The sequence below is a fragment of the Rana temporaria genome, chromosome 7, assembly GCF_905171775.1.
Source record: "Rana temporaria chromosome 7, aRanTem1.1, whole genome shotgun sequence".
In the NCBI taxonomy this organism is placed as follows: Eukaryota; Metazoa; Chordata; class Amphibia; order Anura; family Ranidae; genus Rana; species Rana temporaria.
The window spans coordinates 152,027,382-152,034,669 of NC_053495.1; the positions used below are offsets into that span (position 1 = coordinate 152,027,382).

General features: G+C 42.4%; 1 pseudogene; it reads left to right on the forward strand.

Moving 5' to 3' along the window:
• The first annotated feature begins 4,561 nt into the window (after positions 1 to 4,561).
• On the forward strand, positions 4,562 to 4,696 carry LOC120946318 (annotated as a pseudogene).
• Positions 4,697 to 7,288: the final 2,592 nt, after the last annotated feature.

The window sequence follows — 7,288 nt, forward strand, 5'->3', positions numbered from 1 at the left end:
GTCGTTTCCGTACGGCGTCTTTCGCGTAAGGCTGCCCCTGCTATTAGCAGGGGCAGCCAATGTTATGTATACCCGTTGTTCCCGCTTCGCGAAATTTCAAATTTACGTAGTTTGTGTAAGTGATTCGTGAATGGCGCTGGACGCCATTCACGTTCACTTTGAAGCAAATGATGTCCTTGCGACGTCATTTGCCGCAATGCACGTCGGGAAAGTTAAATCATTTAAATTGCGCGCGCTTACGCCGGGCATTTTGCCGGCGCGCCCACGCAATTTACGGAGCTACTTCTCCGTGAATCAAGGGCAGCGCAGTACATTTGCGGGGGCGCAGGGCAAAAACATTGCCCTGCGCCTCCGCAAAAAAAGCGCAAATGTACCTGAATCCAGCCCATTGTTTTCTCTAGGACATTAAAAATTGGTCGTGTGTGCAGCTTTAATAAAAATTACAAAAATGGGTTCTGAGGTTGAAAGAACACACACAGTATATACACACACACACACACACATACAATATATACTGTGTATATAAATATACTAAGAAAAAAGTGCAGCGCAAATATATTAAGTGCTAGTGTTAAACGTAGGACATCAAATGAAGATAACCAGTAGTGGTAAAATAAATAAATATATGAATAAAAAGTCTGTGAAACAATTAATAAATGATGAGCAGAAGATGCATGAAAGAGTCCATAAAATATATTCCACCAGTGACACATGTTCACACACAGTGACAATCCCTTCACCCGAGGTTCTCTAGGTACTCTCACCTCCAGGAATGGACCCCTGAACTACCAGGAAGTCAAACCAGCAGATAACAAGATCGATCAGAACCCTTGAGAAAATCCTCCTTTCAAAAGATAGCTCACAATACTCCACACGGACAGCTGGTAATCCCAGGCTCAGCAGGCAGGTATATATAGGAGACAAAGGAATGATCTAAGTGCTCTCTGTATCATTTAAAAGGCATCGGCATTTATTATATAAAAAAGTTACTCACTTTTATGTAAGGCATAAAGAAACGAAAAGCTGGATCAGGCATGGATCAGGCGTGTGACGTCACGAGCGGCTGCTTAGACCTGTATATATATATATATATATTCTCACTTTTGTAATTCATTTTTTTAGTGATCGGATATTTAGGAAACTGTGTCCAATTTCTTTCAGATAAATATGTGCTGTATAGTATTCAAGCAATTGTGTGTAGGAGAATAAAATACACACACACACAAAATTAATAGATGGACACAAGTACATCGATTTGTATCGGTCTTTTAATTTTGTAATTAATGTTTGCGGATCAAAGGAATTCTCCTTTAACGATACTCAAGTGAACTGAGTTAATCAAACAAAAAAAGTTTATTGTCCCAAATTGAGTTCAACTGACATTCCACGCGTCACGGGGAATAAATCCAAATCAGGGAGATTCGTGGAATAAAATATCCATCATTTATACAGAAAGTACGGATGTATATTTATATTAGTTCAGGAATCGGTTGATTCAAATAAAAATGTGCTTCTTCAAAAGAAATCATTTTCCCTTCAGAGAAGCAGGCTCTGCTTTGGTGCATATTTATAGCAGTGAGTCGGACATTTATATCTGAGCTGTCAAAAAGTATTGGTTGGAACAAAAATATGCTTGTAATAAAAATGCATTGTTTGAAAAAAAATATCTCAGAAACCACTGACTATTGGTTTCATAGAAAAACAGTGAGTAAGGCACTTGATGTAACGCAAGGGGGATTAAATACCTATGCAAACTGCATGTGATGGGGAAGACGCATTGAGGGTTTACACAGAATACAAATGGGGTACAGTCAAAGTGTTTATAAAAAATAGGGGGTATACTGTGTATCAGATAGAAAGTTTGCACATAGCGAAATTTCAAATACTGCCCCTAAAATAAATGACTTATGTAGTCATGTCAACTAACTGTTCCTGATCCTATCGTTCCCACTATACCTCTGCTCCTGATCCCATCTGCCCACCATCCCTCTGCTCCTGATCCCATCCATCCCACCACCACCACTGATCCCATCCATTCCACCATCCCTCTGCTCCTGATCCCATCCATCCCACCATCCCTCTGCACCTGATCCCATCTATCCCACCATCTCTCTGCCACTGATCCCATCCATTACACCATCCCTCTGCTCCTGAATATTCCTCTGCTCCTGATCCCACCCACCCCCCACCCATTCCTCTGCTCCTGATCTCATGCAACCCACCATTCCTCTGCCACTGATCCCATCCATCCCACAATCCCTCTGCTCGTGATCCCATCCCCCATCACCATCCCTTTGTCCCTGATCCCATCCATCCCACCATCCCTCTGCCATTGATCACACCCCCCCCCACCACCATCCCTCTGCCACTAATCCCATTCTTCTGCCACTGATCCCATCCCCCACCACAATCCCTCTGCCACTGATCCCATATCCCACCACCACCACTGATCCCATCCTATACCACCCCATTGATCCCACCACTGCCACTTATCTCATCCCCCCACCTTCACTGATCCCACCCCCCTCCCACCACCACTACTGCCACTGATGAGAAGGGAGCACTCAGGAGGATTTAAGGGGGCACTCTGGAGGTATTGATTTAGTACCTCCAGATTGCCACTTATATCTTCCAAAATGCCCCATAGTAATATTAAGGTCAGTGGCAGAACTTCCAGGGTCTCAAAGGTCGCACTTTCCACTGGGGCCTGGCATTCCACCACCATGTGGGGGCCTCAAGACGGCAATAGGGGGTCAGGAGGAGGGGGGCCTTCATGGTTTCTTGCCCTAAAGGTTGTAGTTACACCTCTGTGACTTACATATGCTGAGTGTAATCATTAGTATTCTTATTCTGTATGTATGAATGCTGCACTGTACTACTTATCTGATTCTGTATGATGAGTGTAATTCTAACTATTTGTTCAGTTCTGTACAACAGGGGCGTACCTAGAGCATTTGGCACCCGGGGGAGATCCTATATCTGCCCCCCCCCCACATTAACATGTAAAAAAAAAACACTGTGCCCCCTGCATACCTCTGCAACCCCCAATATCTACTTGTCACTAATGTGTACCCCCTCTCCAAAACTGCACCTCTGGACCCCTTTACATTACACAGCACCCTGCAGCTCTGGACCCCTTTACATTACACAACCCCCTGCACCTCTGGACCCCTTCACATTACACAGCACTCTGCACCTCTGGAACCCTTTATATTACACAGTACCCTGCATTACTGGACCCCTTTACATTACACAGCACCCTGCACCTCTAGACCCCTTTACATTACACAGCACCCTACACCTCTGGACCCCTTTACATTACACAGCACCTCAATACTCTGGACCCCCTGCATGTTACATAGACCCCCCTACAGTACAGACACCCCTTCAGTGCAGCCCCCCTCATTCAGTGCAGACCCCCCCACCCAACAGTTAGTTAGAGGAAAATAGACATGACTCCATGCAAAACTAAACAATTTGATAAAGAAAAAAATATGGAAATTAATAATAAAAAGCTGCTAACCCAATGTGTATGAAAACACTAGGCAAAAAACAGTAAATAGGGGTAAAATGTGTATGCAACAGTAAATAGCAGTGCTGGAAATTTGTTATAATGTGAATGAGTGTATACTAAACAAGGATGCTATGAACAATAAACAATAAATAAAGTGCATTATATAAAAAAGTGCATCATATGAAATTAATTGTGCCCATAATTTCCAATGTGCTTAATTCTTCAGTGTTGAAACACTAGTGCACCTTTACCTTAGACAAAATTCATACCTAATGTGCTCTAATGGAGTAACACTCACCAGACCATTATGACCTCTTTGTTTAAAAAGAAGGCCAATAAGTGCTTTAGCTCTGGGATTCTTTTGTAATTCCTTGCAAGGGTACATGGTCTGCATAGGTCCAGTACTTTAAGGCCTCGTACACACGATAGGATAGCCAGAGGACAACGGTCTGAAGGACCGTTTTCATCAGTCCAAACTGATCATGTGTAGGCCCCATAGGTTATTTAACCTTAGGTTAAATAAATGAGAACTTGCTTTAAAATTTAACCTATGGACTGGTAACCGATAGGTCAAAACCGATCGTTAGTATGCAAAAGCATCGGTTAAAAACCCGCGCATGCTCAGAATCAAGTCGACGCATGCTTGGAAGCATTGAACTTCGTTTTTTTCAGCACGTTGTTGTGTTTTATGTCACCGCGTTCTGACACAATCGTTTTTTTAACTGATGGTGTGTACGCACGACGGACCATCAGTCAGCTTCATAGGTTAACCTAAGACAATGGTCCTTCAGACCGTTGTCCTCTGGCTATCCTATCGTGTGTATGAGGCCTAACTCATCCACTATAAAATAGCTTTATAGTGTAGTATTTTTATTTGAAATAAAAATAAAATCATATAAATGCTGCTTACATTATACAGTGTCCACAACAGAACTAGAAAACCCTGCCTGTACTTTAGCTGGGAACCGTTGTTGTTCCGCTCATGCCCTGGATCTGGCGTGCATTATAACTACCCGAAGTCTGGACTGTCAGCTAATCACAGTAGTTGTCGCTTCTCTGCCTTTTGGCTAAGATCAAGTGTAGTATCTGTTCTTATCAGTTGCCAAGAGGTGGCGCTATGCTAACCGTCCCTAGTACACTGTGAGGTGGAAAGGAAAGGCGGTGGTATATGCAAAACCTGTTGGCGTAATGGCAGTAGCCTCCTGGTGAGGATGGAGAACCATGGGGTCGAAGATGAAGGGCCGGATCCCTGGCCTTCTGGCCTAGATTTGATGCGGTTCCTAACCCTGACAGTTTTTTGGGAGAGAACATCGACCCCACCCTACTGTTAAGGGGGGCCAGGATTTTGGCTAGTATCTCCCGAATATAATTAGGTGGGAGCAAAGAGAGCAACGGGGGGGGGGGGGGGCTCTTCATGCCCTGGGCTCTCTCCCTGAGCTTCCAGAGCTCTCATTCCTTCCTGGTGGGGAAGGGGGCTGTGTCGGTCTGGGCTGTTGGTCAGGGTTGAGAGAAAAGCCTGTGGTGAATGTGCCCATGGAGTGGCAGTCCAGGGGTGCCATAGCTCGCACAAGTGTTTTACACACTTTTTTCGCACCTGCCTCTAGGGCCGAGTCTTTTGGCTAGGACCAGAGGAATTTTTGATTCCTGGCCGGAGGGCCACCATTGTGATACACAATTTTCACTTTTCACTCTTCCCACCTTCCTTCTCCCCCACTTTCTTTTATTTATCCCTGTGTTTGTCACTTTTTTTGTTGGCTGTCTACACGTTTTGTCACAGTGTGATTAGTAGGGTGTAGGTCCTCAGGCCTGCCCTGAACGTCTTGGGAGTGGGTGGATATGGCCTTCTGGCTTAGCTCACCAGCTCTCCCTTCAGGGGAGCCCCACCAAGTACTTGGGTGGGTCTGTTTCGGCAGACCCTCCAGGGAACGGGGTCAATCTGGTTTCGGCCAGATGGACCATGTGAGTACCTCAGTCCCAGTCTGGAGCCTAACCCCTCGGGGGATTAGGGTAAGGTCCTTCCTAGTGGAGGACAGTGTAAACACCTGTTGCACGTTTTGTGTCACTCTTTATGTGTGTGCACTTTTTTTGGCCTCCGGGTGGAGTTTTTGGGTGTGTTTCACACACCATGGGCTTTTCAAAAAAAAAAGAAAGAACCTTTGGCTGTTGCTACTAGAGGAACAATGTTGGGTTAACACCTCCTTTTATCGATGGCTAAGAAATAGGGTTAGATCTAAACACCTGGAAAACACCATTAGTGAAAAGCGAGTAAATTTCAATCTATAGATTATGCTTCTTGCACATAATGTTAATGAAGAAGCTATCAAAAGAAAGCTTAAGTCAGCCTAAATGTGAAGTCAAGTTTGTCCAAAGTACTGTGGAATTTGGTACCATCAGTAAACAATTCCAAAGGATCCAGGACAACTGTGGGGTATGTAAAATGTCTGTGTTATCTAATGGGTAGGTTAACAGTAGCAATTTACTTACTGCAAGCTAATTACTTTTAAATGTATTGCAATGATTGAAAACATACTACTAACCACCCTCAACTTCTGATCTTAGCATAGAAGGTTCCGTGCAGAAACTAAAAGTAAGTAAAAGCCTCAGCAGCTCAAGAATTTGGTTACGCAGACCACAGCACAAGTGAGGAAAGGATTATAGATGAATGCAGTGGTTGGATGTGAAAAGCCTTTTCACACTCTCTAAACACTCCATTCCCCTGTAAACCTTCAGATCATGTGATGTATTTGGATTATGCTGATCCTTTTGGGTCATTTGGGAGCATTTCATTGGAACCTTAAATGCTAAAACTTAAAGCCAGAAATATGAATAGTGGTTATAACCCTGAGAACTGAGCACAGTGTCGTTTACTACTGATACCCTTTGTGAATAAATATTAAACTGAGGAACCTACAAAAGAAACTTAAATAGCACTTTTAAAGAGATTGACGTTAAAAAAATGTAATACACTTTTAGTATTGTTAGAATAGTTTGCAAAAGTAAAGCTAAAAATGATAGCACATAGTAGTTTAAATACAAATTTTAGATATTTAAAAAAGCCAGTTAATAAATAAATGATGTTTTTTACCCATACAAAAACTTTTGACTTTGTCTTATATTGACCACTAATAATGGTAACGATGTAAAGTTCACTGTAAACAATTTTTGTTGTATTGGCAATCATTTGTACAAACAGTAGGTGCAAGAAGCAGCCAGAGGTTAACTTTTGAATTTACGATTGAAGACTGTCTCTGAGAAGGTGATAGAAAGTCCTTCACTGCTGGATATAGTCAATACAGTACGGCAGGGAAAATATGCAAAGGACCTATAAAACTGTTAATTGATGCCATTGGTCCAATAAAGCAATTATTTTACAGATTCCTACTCAATTTCTCGGTGAAAGGGCTATTGAATTTACAACTGTCCTGTTGCAATGTTGTGATTAGTGGCTTTTACAATCCCATCACTGGACGGACTCAAAGGAAATGTAAAATTTCATCAGTAATAATTAGAGGCACTTGTGAAATAGATCAGAATAATGTATATCATTTTATCAATGTCTGTTAATATAAAACAAATAATTTGTATTTACATATAAGTGCATGAGAGCAGAACAAATAGGGTCTAATTCACAAATAACTAATATTGTAGCACATGGTATCAACCATAAAATTATCCTATTCACAGATGATGTCATCCATATGGTCTCTAACTCTTTCCTCTTCATGTGGGAAATACAGCTTACAATTTTCTCAATTTAGTGCAGCTTAATTTTTC